Here is a 16,455-nt window from a genome sequence, read left to right on the forward strand (position 1 = left end):
GGGAACAGTGAGCGCAACAACAAAAGTGTGGCTGAGCTGTGAAAGATTTTAATTAGAATATGTGCAGAGATAAGCTAGAACAAGCTTAAATTCTCTTTTTGCTTGTGTTACTTAATTTTTTTTTAAATTGCTGAAATTGAAATGCTTGAAATTTTAAAAATACAAATATTTACATGAAAATCATTTCTCAAAAACAAAACATTTATCCAAGGACTGCAAATTGATATATTGTTTTGAGATACTGTTTTTTATGTATGAACAGTACCACAGATGGAAAGACAAGGTTTTTACTGCCTGGTGATGCAACAAATACACAAATACAAAGCGAAAGCAAATGGGACCAATCAGAAACAGAAAGAAGGGGAAAAGACAATAAAGTCAAACAGTGGCTAAACACTAAATTCCAGGTTTCACTCCTATTTTAATGCTAAAGGTCAACTGTTTCATATGCAGCAATCAATGTTTCAATATGAATTGCACAAATCACAATAGTGTGTTTTCTAAAATTACACATACACACGAGCAGTTTAATTCTTAGGATTGTACATCTCACTGTTAGCTATCTGTGAATGCTCACTTTCCCTTGTGTAAAATCCCCCTTAGTAGATTTCTTGTGATATTTCCCTCTAGAGCATTTAACGGCTGACCTGGCCTGTCCTAAGCACTTGTAATGTGTGCACTGTGCTAGTGATTAATTAAAGCAATCAATCTACAGCCCCAGAGGGGAATCAAGATCCTTTTCGAAAGATTAGTGGCTGAAGAAGTCACAGGGAGCCTAAAGTAATGTAGCCGATCTGGGTAAATGCTATACTGTCAGAAGAGAATACTACTTTATGATACAGTAATTCATCCCATTCATAGTTACATTTATATTTAAATTATCATCATAATGTAATAACATTGCGTTTACTGTAATGCAAATGCATGTATGTTCGTATGTAAAGAACCATAAAAAGACTCAGGCACAGACTCTCTTCGATAATTTATTTACAAGTGAACAGTGCAACAACAGTCCAACACAAAGTCCACAGTAGCGATTATCCCACTTCCCGAGTGCTCATGATTCTCATCGGTAAGTCTCGCCGCACAAACTCTATTTTGCCTAGAAACTGTGCAAAATAGAGCTACATTTTGTTAAAATAGCATTTGCTACTCTCAGCTTGTGTTTTACATAACCAGTGGTTATTAATTACAATTACAGTTGAGCTACAGTTGAGTGCTAACCAGATTCCCTATGTGTTCCCTATATGTTTGAACATGTATTACTTAAATCAATCCATAATACATTTGAAAATATCAAAGAAGAGGACCCTTATAGCAATTTTGCCCCATGTTAATAACAAAAAGAAAGAGAGAATCTAGTGTTCACAAAATCCCTTCCACTTTTTTTCTGGCAATAAAGCTAACTCATTTTGGAAAGAATTCTTTTCTTGTGTCCTTTCATCCATAATTAAAATAAAAAGCAACTAATTATGTTTGAATAATGTCAGGCCAGTCAGGCGGTTAGCACAATCCCTCTCCATAATTAAAGTGTACCCAACAGTTTTGGCAGACATTTGCCTCATAGTCACATCACTTTGCATTGTTTCAGTGAACCAGTGCAGAGGCCAACCCTTACTGAAACCACTGAGATACTGCAGGGTCTGAATGTCAGCTAGATTTCAAATGCTCTAGGCTTGGGTTATTTGAGGTTCGGAATTATAACACAACCCCTTCTGAAGCACCCTGAGGCTATACTGTTGTAGCAGAAAGTTGGAAATTAAACAGTCTGAATATTTTACTGCATGACAGCGAGAAAAAACTGTAACTGATAATATTAATAACAATACTAATAACAACGACAATAATAATGCTTTGTATAGCACTTCTCTAAACATAGTTACAAGGACATAACAAAAAAGAGATTGGATAAAAATAAATACATCAAGAAGAAAAGTAAACAGTTAAAAAAAAACACAAAAAAGCCCTTTTAGATGTTGATAGTGTGAGAGGTCAACAAAAAATATAATAAAGATAAACAGAATAACAGGAATTAAATACCAATGAGGGAATAAAGATTCTACCCACATTCCTGGCTTTAACTTATTTTCATTGTTACATTTTACAGTTTCAATGTAAAATCTTACATATAATGGAATTTAATTAGTATATATTCCATTTATACCAAGCACATACAGTCGTGTGAAAAAGTAAAAAACATTAAATGTTAGACAAAGATAACATAAGTAAACACAAAATGCAGTTTTCAAATCAAGGTGTTTTATTATTAAGGGGAAACATATCCAAATCTGCATGGTGATTGCCACCTTAAACCTATTAACTGGTTGGGTCACTATTAGCAGTAACATCTGCACTCAAGTGTTTGCAGTAACTGGCAATGAGTCTTTTACAGAGCTGTGGAGGAATTTTGAACCTCTCATCTTTGCAAAATTGTTGCAAAATTCAGCCACATTGGAGGGCTTCTGAGCATGAACCACCTTTTTAAGGTCGTGCCACAGCGTCTCAATCGGATTCAGGTCAGGACTTTGACTAGGCCACTCCAAAGTCTTCATTTTCTTTTTCTAAAGCCATTCAGAGGTGGACTTGCTGGTGTGTTTTGGATCATTGTCCTGCTGCAGAACACAAGTGTGCTTCAGCTTGAGGTCACAAACAGATGGACATTCTCCTTCAAGATGTTTTGGTAGACCGCAGACTTCATGGTTCCATTTTCCACAGCAAGTTTTTCAGTCCTGAGGCAGCAAGCACTGTGTTCCTTAGTGATTAATTATTCAAATAAATTAGATACAGCCAGTCAAAATCGTAATTGGTCCATGACAGGATAAGCAGACAAGCCTCATCTTCTGCTAGTCCCTGGCTAGTCTGTGACCTTAATGAGATCCCCACCAGTGACCTAGTCAGTGCAGCAACAAGTGTTAAAGCCCCTAAATGTGGGAAAGCCAATCGTGTATCCTGTGCACACACCAAGGGAAGCAATGAAAATGGAAGCTCATTCATTTACAGCCTGCTGTATTCATGCATTTTAGATTTGCTCAGACTTTGTATAATTACCACTGAATCATAATGTTGAAACTTTGTGTATAGCAACTGGTATAAATATTTGCTTGTTGAATAAAAATGAAGTAGAGGTTATGCACACTGAAGCAAGAAAGAAGAGACTGATACTTGCCCTCTAAGGTTACTGCTGATTAATGTTTCTGAATGTGAAACGCTCTAAAACACTTATTCAACTGCACAGCAAATATTTATACAAAATAAAAATCCAAATTTAAATGTGATTGATTATTACTGGGTCCTGACCAAGAAGGGTGTATTTTTCATATAGCACTTTACTACACAAACTGAAATTTATACAACATGGGCTATTCACCCATTCATACAGGCACTTTTTTCAATGTAAGTGCTTTCTATCTAACATTTAGACTCTGATAGATGAATCAGAGAGCAACTTGGGATAGCATTTTCCTCAATGATACTTAAGAAGCTAAATGGAGCAGCCAGGGATCGAACCACCTACCTTTCAGTTATTAGATGACTTACATTTTTATTACCCTATTACGTATATTATTAGATTTATTACATTATGTGCTGTGTGTGCACATCTATTCTGCTATAAAGGACGATGCCACAGATATGTAAGATAGACCCAAAGCTTCAGCGCTGCTCTTACAACTATACTCAGTCCTTGCCAATTACACACTGACTTTCCAAATAAATTGATAGTCATAGCGGCTATCACAGGCTTGCATGCTTATTTTTGACATTACTCGATGTACACAAGTTGTCTGCTGCTAACCTTAGTATATCACTACTGTGTGTTTCATTTGAATTATTCATTTGATTTATTCCTTTTACTTTCCTCCATAAATTTTGCTCTGTAAAGGGACACTCCAGATGGAACAAGAGATACATGTTTCACAAAAAGTGTATGTATGGCCTGTAACGCTTTAAAAGTAATTAATTAATAAAAGATTAAAATTATACGGCTACATCTTATATCTAACAGATAGTGTGACAAAAGATGGGAGTGATGCGATCATCTTGTCTCACTGAATTTGTCAAATGTCTGTGAGCTGAATTTTGAATGAGTTCAAGGCAGCAGATGGACACCAGCAGAGTGCACACAGCAGATAATGACAGTCCACAATGAGATCAAAGCATGAATGCCTTTTTTAAGTTAAAACTGTTTAATTTGCAACATTTCTTAGTCTGAGAATGAATGAGTGTACAATCTTGGTGATTGGAATGTCAGAACAAAGCTCAGACTCAATGATTACACTCAGATGGTGAGCAGAATTCCAAATGTAACAAATTTCCAAGATTTTATTTTCCCAAAATACAAATCAGATGTCATGCCAGATTTTGAATCTGTGAGCTGAAATGGGTTGTCTGACATCCAGCATTTAACATCAGAGAGACAATCCATAAAATTTAAGACTGTGCTTATGTTACTACTGAACAGAAAAACATATAGCTCTAAGTCATCTGCATAATAGTGGAGTAATGAAAGGCTGTTTGATAGTGCCACTGATGATATGTGGGTGGCCATATGAGATGTCTTACAAGAAACATGATAGGTAGAAATAAATAAAACAGAATTTAAAAAAGTTTTTGTTCCTTGTCTCTATTTCCATCTTCAACAAAACATTTTCTGTTTTTACTCTGAAATTATATCCTACTCACATTTTCTGGATCTGTCTGAGAAAAAACTAAGAACCTTTTGTATTTTTAGCAGTTCGCATATCAAAAGATAAAAATGCAAATCAGCAGCTCACTGAGCAGGGACGTATTCTGTACACACACATATGCTCACATAATAAGCCACTCTGTTACATTTACTCTAATGGCTACATTTTATTTAATACTTTATGCCACATGATTTAAGCCTATCAATGCTTGCCCATTCTTATAATAAACTGCCCCACTTTTACTACTTTCCAACAACGCTGAAGCTCTAAAACATTGCTCCCAAACACCGTGGGAAACACCCTGGTGTATAATCTTGCCAGGAAAGGCAATTTATCACACAATATTGCCTCTGTGTAGAGTGGGGGTCCCTAAGCTCCTCCCTTGCAAGGACTATTGCATTTGGACCAGAAGAATGTGGGAGAGGTCTCCTAACTGATCTGTGGTCTGCCACAATGAATCTTATAGAGATTTCAGTGCTTTTGTGGTCACAGCTACACAGGACCTAATGAAGGCCTCATGTGGCTCACTGTCTGCTGGAACATAACATGTTTATCTCTGTCAGAGTGTGCTGGGTTAAAGATTAAAGGGTGGATAAATAATTTGACCTATGATTGGTTGTCTTCTGCAGGTTGTCTCATGTTGTTGACAACTTAGCAGATAATCTTTTATTTATACAAATTTTTTGTTTATCTATTCAGTTGTATACGTGACAGCCTGTACAAAGTAGCAAGGGGAATTTGAGCCACTTCACACACAGGAACCTACGATGTTCTTTTACTTTTCTATGAACTTTTTTTTGATCCTCATTAATAACTAATCATGCTTCAGCCAACAAGCACTTGTCATTCAAAGCATCTGTTACATAACTGATGCAGCATCTGGCCATGATGCCCTTCTCCACCATTGTCATTCTGTCCTTTACTTATTTGCAGATTATACTGGAGAATGCTTATGTTCATTTGCACAGGCAACAGCTAACAAAAGATGTACAATTTATTCAGATGTTGTAGCCTGTCTGTGTTTTGACTCATTTTATCTGCAAATCGATTCTCCCTAAACACAATTATACATAAAACAGTCTTTTATTGTGTATTTACATGATTAGATTTTTACCCTTGGGAACCTTTACCATGTAATTGTCCCTCTATATATTTGAACTATGACTCAAAGCAAATGAATCATAATGACACTTCTTTCTTCCTAATATTGTAGGGTCTTTACTTTAAGGTATAAATTACCTTGAGGCAACTGTTGTTGGGAATTGTTTCTATATGAATAAAATGATATTTAATTGAACTGAATTGACTAAACCTTTGATGCTGGAATTACATGTGTTTTGACAGCCTTACATCATCTGTTGAGTGGACTGGTTCTTATATAGCATCTTTCTACTATAAGTGCTTTATGGAACCTGCCTCATTCACACAAGCACTTTTTCTCTGTATATATTCTCTATGCTCTTTCTTTCTAACATTCACACTGCAATGGATGGATCAGAGAGCAATTTGGGGTTAGTATCTTGCCCAAGGAAATTTGGCATGTAGACTGGAGCAGACGAGGATTGAACCACCAGCCTTCCAATAAGTAAGTGACCTGCTCTACAACCACCCCTCATTTCCAGGCAGTCTCCCATCCAAGTACTAACCAGGCCTGACCCTGCTTACCTGTGAGACCATACAAAGGTGGTATGGCCGCAATTTCAGCAATCAATAAAGTGGATGGTTATGGCCTTATTGGTCAGCAGTTGACACTTGAGCAGTTGGCAATTTTTTTGCAAAGTTATTACAAATAAGGACTTGGGCAATGAGGCAATGCGTTAAGGATTCGTATCATAGGTTTAAAATACTGTAGCATGTCACAAAGTGGCAGACTGGACCAACGTAGCAATTCAGACTCAACATTTCCTATGTGTTCATGTATTTTTTTTCATAATACATTATTATTAAAAATATTGTATTTTAATCAAAAACTGCTTATTGCAATACTAGAAGACACATAGTTAGACCTACAAGTTTTTAGACTGAATCATGGATTTAGTTTATTTTACCAAAGAAACTTAACATAAAATATGTTGCTATTAGAGCTTTGCAGCTCTGACAGATTCAACTAAAAGTGGGAAGGCTTTCAGCAAGGTTTAGGTTATAGGAATTTCTGACCATTCTTCCAGTGAGGTGACACTGATATTGAATGGGAAGGCCTGACCCACAGTCTTTGCTCTTATTAATCCCTTCTACTGGGTTGAGCTCAGGACTATGTGCAGGCCAGTGAAGTTTGTCTACACCAAACTTGCTCATCCATGTCTTTATGGACTGGTGTGCCATAATGTTGCGCTGGGTCACCCCCAAACTGTTACCACAAAGTTGGGAGGATGAAATTGTCCAAAATCTCTTGATATGCTGAAACATTAAAAATGATTCATCACCCAAACACATTTCCACTGATCTCAATTTCATTGGCAGCATACTTTACACCACTGCACCCAGTGGTTTGAATTGCACTTGGTGATGTAAGACTTGGGTGTAGCTGCTCGGCCATGGAAACCATGAAGCTCTCTACACACTGTTCTTGAGATAATTTGAAGGCCACATGAAATTTGGAGGTCTGTACTAACTGACAGAGCCACCAAAATGAAATGGCAAATTATATAATTTATGTCATTTATGTGATTTCTATTTTGTATAATGTTATGAAAACAACTTAGATTTTTTTAATACATCAAGTCACAAGTCTTTTGCCATTATTTAGAGGGAAAAAAGAACAATCCTTTAAATATTTTTCAACATGTTCCCACCAGTATCTTGAGAAATGCATAGTTTAACAGTACTGGAGCTTGAGTGTGAGGATGAAGTATTGACTTTGTAACATAGTCATAGTAGAGTTATGTGAGATTTAAATCAAATTTAACAATAAAAGGCCTCACAGTCAAGTTGGCTGCTATAAGATGCTTTCAAAAGGCATAGGCAAAGATGTATTTGTGGCACTTTGATGTTAAAAAAAAGTTTAGGGAGACTGCATAGGGTAACAACGTCAGTTTCTGAAAGAATCTCAAGGGATCAGTGCTAACTGAAAACTTTCAATGGATGACATCCCTTCTGTTAGAGTATAAACAGCTGTGGGAGAAGTGTCTAAGTGGTTTGCTGTAAGATGTCAGCTTTGTTCAAGGAAAGTAGGTTGACTTTCAAATGGTGAAGGCAGTGTGATGGGTAGACAGCTGTGGAGTTTCAAAACCAAAAAACTGTTTTCAAAAAAGTGAAACAAAAATAACAAAATAAATGAATAGAAAAAAATAGCTACCTTTAGAATTTTATATAAATTGTTACAGTGAGTGTTCAGATTCAAAGTGACTTCAGTTATATGGTGAAATGATTTCAAGTGATAGTACAGAAGCACGTTGTAGGATTCAAATAGACATATAGTATTATTTTACAGGCATTATTAAAGTTAATAAAACAGCAAAAGATACATTCCGAACAAAATGAATTAGCATTTTGTTCGGAATGTATTCCACTTATTAGGGATGCCATATTCAATTATTTGCATACATTCCTTGCTCATTTTACAACTCTTTCAACTTCATATTTCAAAAAAGTCAAAGTCACCACTTTTTTGTGGGCTTCTGAAAAACTGTTTGAGATTGCTCAGTGACTTTTTGTTAATGTCTGCCTAGTTCCTGTCACCTTCTAATTGATTTATAGTGGCAATTGTTGCTAATTACATGCAGTGCCTTGGTAAATTTCAACTGTCAGTTTCATTAGAATCTCATTAAAAAGTAGAACTCTAAGCTTTATTTTTCATCTTCTTTTGTATTTTGTCAAATTTCTTTTCCCCTTTCCCTTTGCTCAAAAGCACTGAATAAAGAACATACGCAATTTCCTTTGTGCAAGCAACCCACCAGCAAATACCAGTTCTAAATGTCATGTTTAATTTTTCAACTGTCTTGGCTATACTCTGTGACTTGATCTCACCTCTTTCACTTTAAAGATCAAGGAAGTTTGAAGTGGTTTTACTTGACAGTGCTTCTATCCTGCCTGCAGCCAGTGCCTCATTACCCCTACCTATAATGGCCAAACAGACACAGCAGTGAAGTAAGAACATTTTTTAAACCTTTTAGATCCTTGCTAGTAGTGTCGAAACCTATTAGATCACTGTGACACAAGGAAATGAGGTCATGTATTCTCTGTGGGGCAAGCCTTATCTATATTTCTGTGGATTCTCCTTGGAAGGACTGGGAGACAGAAAACAGTGAAAGAGAGCGACATGGGGAATAAGTCCCAAAGAGGATCATTAGAATGTGAAATACCCTGACCAACTGCTCCTTTCAGGCCTTTGCATCATGACAAATGTTCTGAATATGTAGTTCTGAGAGAACCTCGTTGTTCCTTTCAAAGACATGATGAATTTAAAACTTTTCCACTGCTCACTACTTCATTGTGCTATAAATGTCCTTAGAGTTTGATGCATCACATTATCATTTCTATGAATAAAACAATAATTACATTAAGAAAGGGCAGAAAACCAGCTGAACTCCTTTCACCACTGATTTTTAGGCTGCTTTTGCTTTTGCTGCTTTTACTGAAGGAGAACTACATAAAGCTACAGTTCTCTCTTACCGGTCATGGCATATTTACAACTGTACCATAACTCTGATGAAAAGGAACAACTCTTATAGTGAAATAAAGAAAGTGACTTCATGTTTAATGGGTTATGTAATAATTATAGCTTAACTGCTAGTGTAGAAGCAAATGATGGCAAAAAGCAGATGGGGATCTCTGACAAAAAATAGTTTAAGACCACTTGAAGAATGGCAAGAAATCATATTTTGCATGGTTGGATCTTAACAAAGTTCCAAGTAAAGCTTCAACATGCAACAAGAAGAAATGGGAATGAGACAAAACATTTTTCTGAGCATGCAATTTACTGAAAACAACACTTAAAAACTGAAACAGGCTGTTTTACAGCTGATCAAAAGTTTAGGACCACACCTCCAAAAAAATAACCTGTTAACCCCCCCAAAACAGAAATCAAAGTTCCAAACATGAACTTAGTAAAGAGTAGCTAAACTGTTATTGTTGATCACTTCAAAAATTATTTGCGGTGTGCTTGATGCAAGCGTTTCCATGAGGTGACTGGGAACATTTCTCCAAGTGGTGAATATGGCCATACGAAGGGGGTCTACTGTCTGGAACTGTTATCCATTTTTGTAAACCTCACTTGCCATTCATCCCCAAAGGTTCTCAATTGGATTTAGATCGGGGGGAAATGCAGGATGGTCCAAAAGAGTGATGTTACTCTCCTGGAAGAAGTCCCTTTTCCTGCGGGCATTGTGTACTGTAGCGTTGTCCTGTTGGGAAATCCAGTCGTTACCACACAGACGACGGCCCTCAGTCATGTGGGATGCTTTCTGCAACACCTGGACATAGCCAGCGGCCGTTTGACACCCCTGCACCTCCTGAAGCTCCGTTGTTCCACTGAAGGAAAAAGTTCCCCAGACCATTATGGCGCTCCCTCCACTGTGGCATGTAGAAAACATCACAGGTGGGTTCTGCTTGTCATGCCAGTAACGTTGGAAACCATCAGGACTGTCAAGGTTACATTTTTTCTCATGAGAGAATAAAACTTTCTTCCAACTTTCAATGTCCCATGTTTGGTGCTCTCTTGCAAAGTCCAAACGGTCAGTTCTGTGGCATTCAAGGAGACGAGGCCCTTGAAGACATTTTTTTTCTTTGAAGCCCTTCAGTCTCAGATGCTGTCTGATAGTTATGGGGCTGCAGTCGGCACCAGTAACGGCCTTAATTTGGGTCCAGGATCATCCACTGTCTTGACAGACAGCCAATTGAATCCTCCGGTCTTTCACTTGACTTTTTTGTTCCATAGCTGTCAGGATCATTTAAGAAATTCCAAATGACTGTCTTACTGCGTCCCACCTTAGCACCAATGGCGCGCTGCGAGAGACCCTGCTTATGCAGTTTAACAACCTGACCACCTTCAAAAAGGGAAAGTTTTGCCTTTGCCATCAGAAAGTCATGACAGTGTGAGGACCTGACAGAAAATGATAACAAATTCACATTTTAGCACAGATTTGGCCTTTAAAGGCATGTGGTCCTGAACTTATGATCAGTTTAAGCGTTGTTTTAAAATCATTCCCATTTCTGCTTGTTGCATTTTGAAGCTCTACTTGGAAACTTGTTAAGATCCAATGCAAAATATGTACAAATAATTTTGTGCCATTTTTCAAGTGGTCTTAAACTTTTGATTGGGACTGTATACATGGACTAATGTCAATATCCATTAGGTGAATGGTGTGAACACTGAACAAAAATGGTGTGCATAGGTTTGCTGCATGGTGATCACATAGACAAGCCAGGTAGCTACTGTTTTGTGAATGGTTGAGGTGGAAATAGAGCTACCTTTTTGAACGTTAGATTCAGTAATAAATATTACTATTTATTATTATATTTATTACTAAATATTATTTGATACCTACAGTTTTTGTTTCTGTTGTTTTTGTTTGTTTCTGAGACTTTTACATCATCAGTCTGTTTTTTTTCTCTTGAAAAAAGTAGATATACTACACAATACATTTTTAAGCAGTTAAAAAATGCCAGATGTAAAAAAAACACATAAAAAATTAAAAGTCATATATGGAAATAAAAATGTAAGTAATTTTTAAAACAAATTTGTCAGATGGTTCAATAAGCTCTCCATTTAAAAAAAATGGAGTTATTTATATATTACATGGTTCAGGCTTAAAAAAGTTAAGCACTCTATGATTTCTCAGTTTTTATTTTAGATACATATGGCAGGAAATAATATGTATGGAAAGTGTATAAAGTAAATGTTAACTTGAACATTCTTATATTGTGACTAAAATGATGTGCTTGTTCTAGCTGAAATGCACTGAGTGAGCTGTCATTTGCTGTGAATACAAGGCATTTTGATCATAAAGCGCATTCCTAAAACATCTGTCACAATGTCTCTCTCTCTATGACACACTCAAGATTTATACTACATGCATTGCATCCTCTTGATGTTCTGCACATGATCATTCATTCATGACACATGGGTTTTTAAGAGTTTAGATCAATTGAACAGATCAACATTCAAGATTAATTTAATAGTTGTCAGTTACTGATTTAATCATTTATCTCAAGGACATATGCTCTGCTGATTTCTGTTTACATTCTCACTAACTTGTCACATCCCTCTAAACACTGGATGTCAGATAGATGTGTGGATCTTGTTCATATTGGGTCCATGACCAATTCTGGGTCATATGATGTCCAAACTACATCCACAATTTGGACATCCAACTTTTGAACAACAACACAGCATTTGAACTTTGGACTGGGTAATTATTTTGGACGTCATGTGGACGTTTATGACAAGTATGAGATTTTGATTTAACATTGTTTTTCAGCAAGGGGGTATCTGATTCACTGATTAGCATACAGTGAAGTTGTATAACTGATAAAAGTCCTTGGCAAATGGTAGCTGTGATAGTGTATAATCACATAATTGGTCTCCCACCAAGAAGGCAGACGTTTGAGTCTCAGATGGGATTATTATTTTTGGTCTGGCTAAGATATGTAGCTCAACCTATATGTTTTTGGAAAATTATACCTTTTTTCTTTTTGACTATGTACACCACAGTGACCTTCAAATCAAACAACTAAGATGTAACTGAAGTGCAGACTTTCAGTTTTAGTTCAAGGGGTATCAAGAACCACTGATGCATGTTAACATGTTAGCAGTATCCCCTAACATACATTAACAAGCATGTTAAGGCTGTCATTAGCCTGGAAAAAAAAAACCCAACCTGGAATAAACCGAGAGATAATCAAAGTGTCAAAATCAACAGTGTGGCAAATTCTTAAAAAAGAGGGATAGCACTGACCAACTCCGCAACACTAAAAGGTCTGGAATGAAACAAGAGAAAACTAAACTTGATTATCCAAATTCTTTTCTTGATTAAGAAAAAGCTTTTTGCAACATCTAGCCAGATCACAGACACTCTCAAGGAGGTAAGTGTGTCATTGTCAGAGTCTCAAGAGACACCTTCATAAATGAAAATACAGAGGGTTTACACTCAAGATCAGAAAGGCCATATTAGACTTTTGTCATCGTTTGTGAGTTTGTTATGGAAGTTTTTTGGAAAGACTTTTGGTTTTCTTTGTACTTCTGCCTCCGTTAGGTTACCATTTATAATTATCTGAGTTATGTCTGGTTTACCTTGATGTCTGTGACTTTCCATAATAATTCTAGTAATATGACTTTCATGATATTTTAGTATTTTAGTTTTAAGATGATTGTCAAAAATGAAACCAAGAATCATGCATGTCAGAATGAATTAAATGCATAGGTAAGGAAGGAACAGCTCATTATCTAAAGCATACCACATCGTCTGCCCATCATGGTGGAGGTAATGTGATTGCTTTATTGGTCATGGATAGTCATGATGACCACAAAGAATTTTCACCCAGGTACAAAAATTATCCTTGTATTTAATATTATGTTTGTTTTTTCAATTAATTTCGAGACACTAAAAATGGTGGCACATGTATAAAAATGTCTGTCATTCCTAAACCATTAAGGCAATACCTTTGTTAAGCCTCTTGAATTAAAACTGAAAGTCTGCACTTCAATAGTATAGTGGTTGTTTGAAAAGTACCAAACATATGATCATTTCCTATGCAGGGAAACTAATCTTAAGGCTGGCTTTGGATTTACTGGTTAACACAAACAACGTATTATTGTAACCTATGCCTCTATAAGCTGGTGGACCTGCATCAAAAGTTATTGAAATTACTCTAAATGTTAAGATGGGAGTGAAAGCACAGAGGTATCTTTTGTAAAAATGCAGAAAATGTGTCTGCACTATGGCATGCAAATGTGTGCCTCGTTAAATTCACCAAAATCTCTGGCCATTTATTCTTTAATTAAAAGGCAAAGCCAAAGAGGCTTGCCCTTATACTTGCATTAAAAGCTTTTTATTATGCAGCTAGTCATGTTTAATTCACAGCGTATTTCTGTGTCAAAAGATACATTGCACAGTCATGAAATATTGAGAAGGCCCCGGGAGGGGAAGATCTCAAGCTTGCTCTCTCAAAAAGATCAAAAAAATAAGATAACACACGAGCGCACATCCAGGGCAGTGGTGTATCTTCTTGATCCTCTTATCTCATGCTGCAACAACATATTCTATTGGCAGAGCAAGACCAGCTTGGATGCAGAAAGGTACTAATGCTCACAACATAATGGTCATAAAGGGACCTGTACTCACAAACACATGTTAATTTTGGGATTCACTCACCTTTAATCTTCAACACAGCCTGAACTCTCATAGGCAAGCTTTCTAGTAATTTCTTTGAGTACTCTTAAGGAATATTTCTTTTTAACTTCCATCCAGGTATGCATTTACTCATTGTCACACTGAAAAGAAGCCCTTGCCAATCAGATGCTCATTGTGGATCAAAATCTCAGTATTTTTCTGCATTCATAGTTTCATCAATTTTGACCAGATCTCCAACACCACTGAGTGAAATGTAGCCCCAAACCCCAGTTGTTGCTGTACCTATTTCCTCATGATTTGAACAAAAAATTCAAAACTTGGATTCATCAAGTGTGAGATTTGCCATACATCAGAATTAAGATGAGATCATTTCATATGAGATCAGGAGGCTTCAGCAAAGAGTAACTGGATGAAGTGCCAGATGCATCTCTTAGGTCCTTTGTCAGGTCTTTGATGGATTTTTTACCCCAGTTCTTAATTATATGACTTTTGGATACTGTTCATTTGCTTTATATCCGGGAACTCTGTCTTCCTTCCACAGTCAAAAGAAATGCAGTTAGTCGGGTTAGGTTAATTGGTGTGCATCAGGCTGGTGACCTGTCCTGGTCGTAGCATGCCTCTTACATACAATATATAAAGATATGTGGAATGACTCAATGCTTTTTGCATATTTTTAAGTATTTACAATTGTGCTGTATAAAGAATTGCAAAGAGGCTGTAGCTATATAAAGGCCATAAATCAGAAGCCCATAATTCTTACTGTACATAATATTGTTCTTATGATATACATCAATCCAAAATGTGTTCTAAATAGCTGATATTAAAGATCAGAAGTTTACTAAACTACATCTAGTGAGTTTTGGTAAACATGCATTATACACTGTTTATTTCATGGGAAATTGCAATATGAATTCCTGACAAAATGATTTAGAAAAAAAACAATACTCGACTAGTGTTATCAAACAAAGAAATTTCCTCTTAATGCCATTCCATGGTTTCCCACAGGTCTACAAGATAATTACATTAGTGGTAGCTTTCACTAAATTTTATTATAGAAATAGTGATGAATAAAGTGTATGAATGAAGCAGAATAGATAATGTATAATGTATAGTGAGCCAGATTCCCATTATCGACCACAAAGGCGAACAAAATACACCTTTGGAGGAGAAAACCTCCTCTAAGAACATGGCAGCATGGCTGAGGTTGGTAAAAATATACTGTATCTGAACAAACCATTAGGCTTCTGGTTTTGTGTGTGTTCATAACTAAATGCTAAGAGAAAGATTACATGTGTCCTCATTAGGTTAGGGATTTATATTGGTGTGCAGGACTACAGCCTAAGGTATATACAATTAACTGGTTATTATGTGTTTCAGGACAGTATACCACAAATGTAATCGAATGAGCAGTGTAATGAATTACTTTCTCCCGTGAGTAATTAACTAACATACTACATAACCTTTAGGAAAAGTGTTTTTGGTAATATATATAATACAGTTTTTGAGTAACAACCCCAACACTGATCACAACAAAGGGGGCAAATACCTCCAACACACTCACACATTTGATCACACAACATGCAGCTAATTTGCACAAATGTAATGTCTTTGATATGCTGCTCAGCAATGGCCTTCACTCTCAAATCAGAGCCAATGAGAACCCAATGAGAATCAATAAGTAATCAAACTGATAAGTGATATTGATAATGGAAATGAAATTCTTATCGGTTCCCATCCCTACTCTAATGTGAGGCCATCTGACTGATAGCTAAAGCTCGGGAAGAGGACAATCATTTCAAGGAAACTAGCAAATCTCCAACAGAGTGGCTGTAAAAGAAATATCAAGGTGTTGCAGAAGCCCAGTCAAGGTTCAGACCTCAGCTTTATTGAAATACTGTTGTGAGTTGTAATCAAAGTGTCCATAAATGAATAGCCATAAACCTCAATGAACTGAGGCAACATTGTATAAAGTGGGCTAAAATCCCAGTCACACAGAAAACAATGACTACAAGTTGCTGTTGCTAAGCATGGTTCTATAAGCTACTGAATCACTGGGCGTACTTACGTTTTCACATTAAACTCAAATTTAAGTATCAAAAATATGTTTGTTGTGTTTCAGGGACACACATTTAATCTTGCTGTGTAGCATCATACTTCCAAATGACAGTCTGAAAAAGTGCTTAAAGTGGTAAAAAGAAATTACTTTCTTGTTTCCGCTAAGTAATTTCGCCAACGCTTCTTTATCCTTTCTACCTCATATAATCCCAATAGTTGATTAATTCAAAAGATAGCGCTCCGACAATCTCTACATGCTCTGCTCTTTTCACAGAAACAATCTGACCTAAAAGCTTACTTCCCCGAAATCTCTGCAATCATGTGTGAAATTATTTTCAATCCGGAGCGTGTAAATAGTGGTTCGATTTTTGGCAGGCTTTCAGAACAGATTATATCCATCTTATCCTCTAAATGACTGCGATGTT

Source organism: Pelmatolapia mariae, linkage group LG10_11 (genome assembly GCF_036321145.2).
Source record: "Pelmatolapia mariae isolate MD_Pm_ZW linkage group LG10_11, Pm_UMD_F_2, whole genome shotgun sequence".
In the NCBI taxonomy this organism is placed as follows: Eukaryota; Metazoa; Chordata; class Actinopteri; order Cichliformes; family Cichlidae; genus Pelmatolapia; species Pelmatolapia mariae.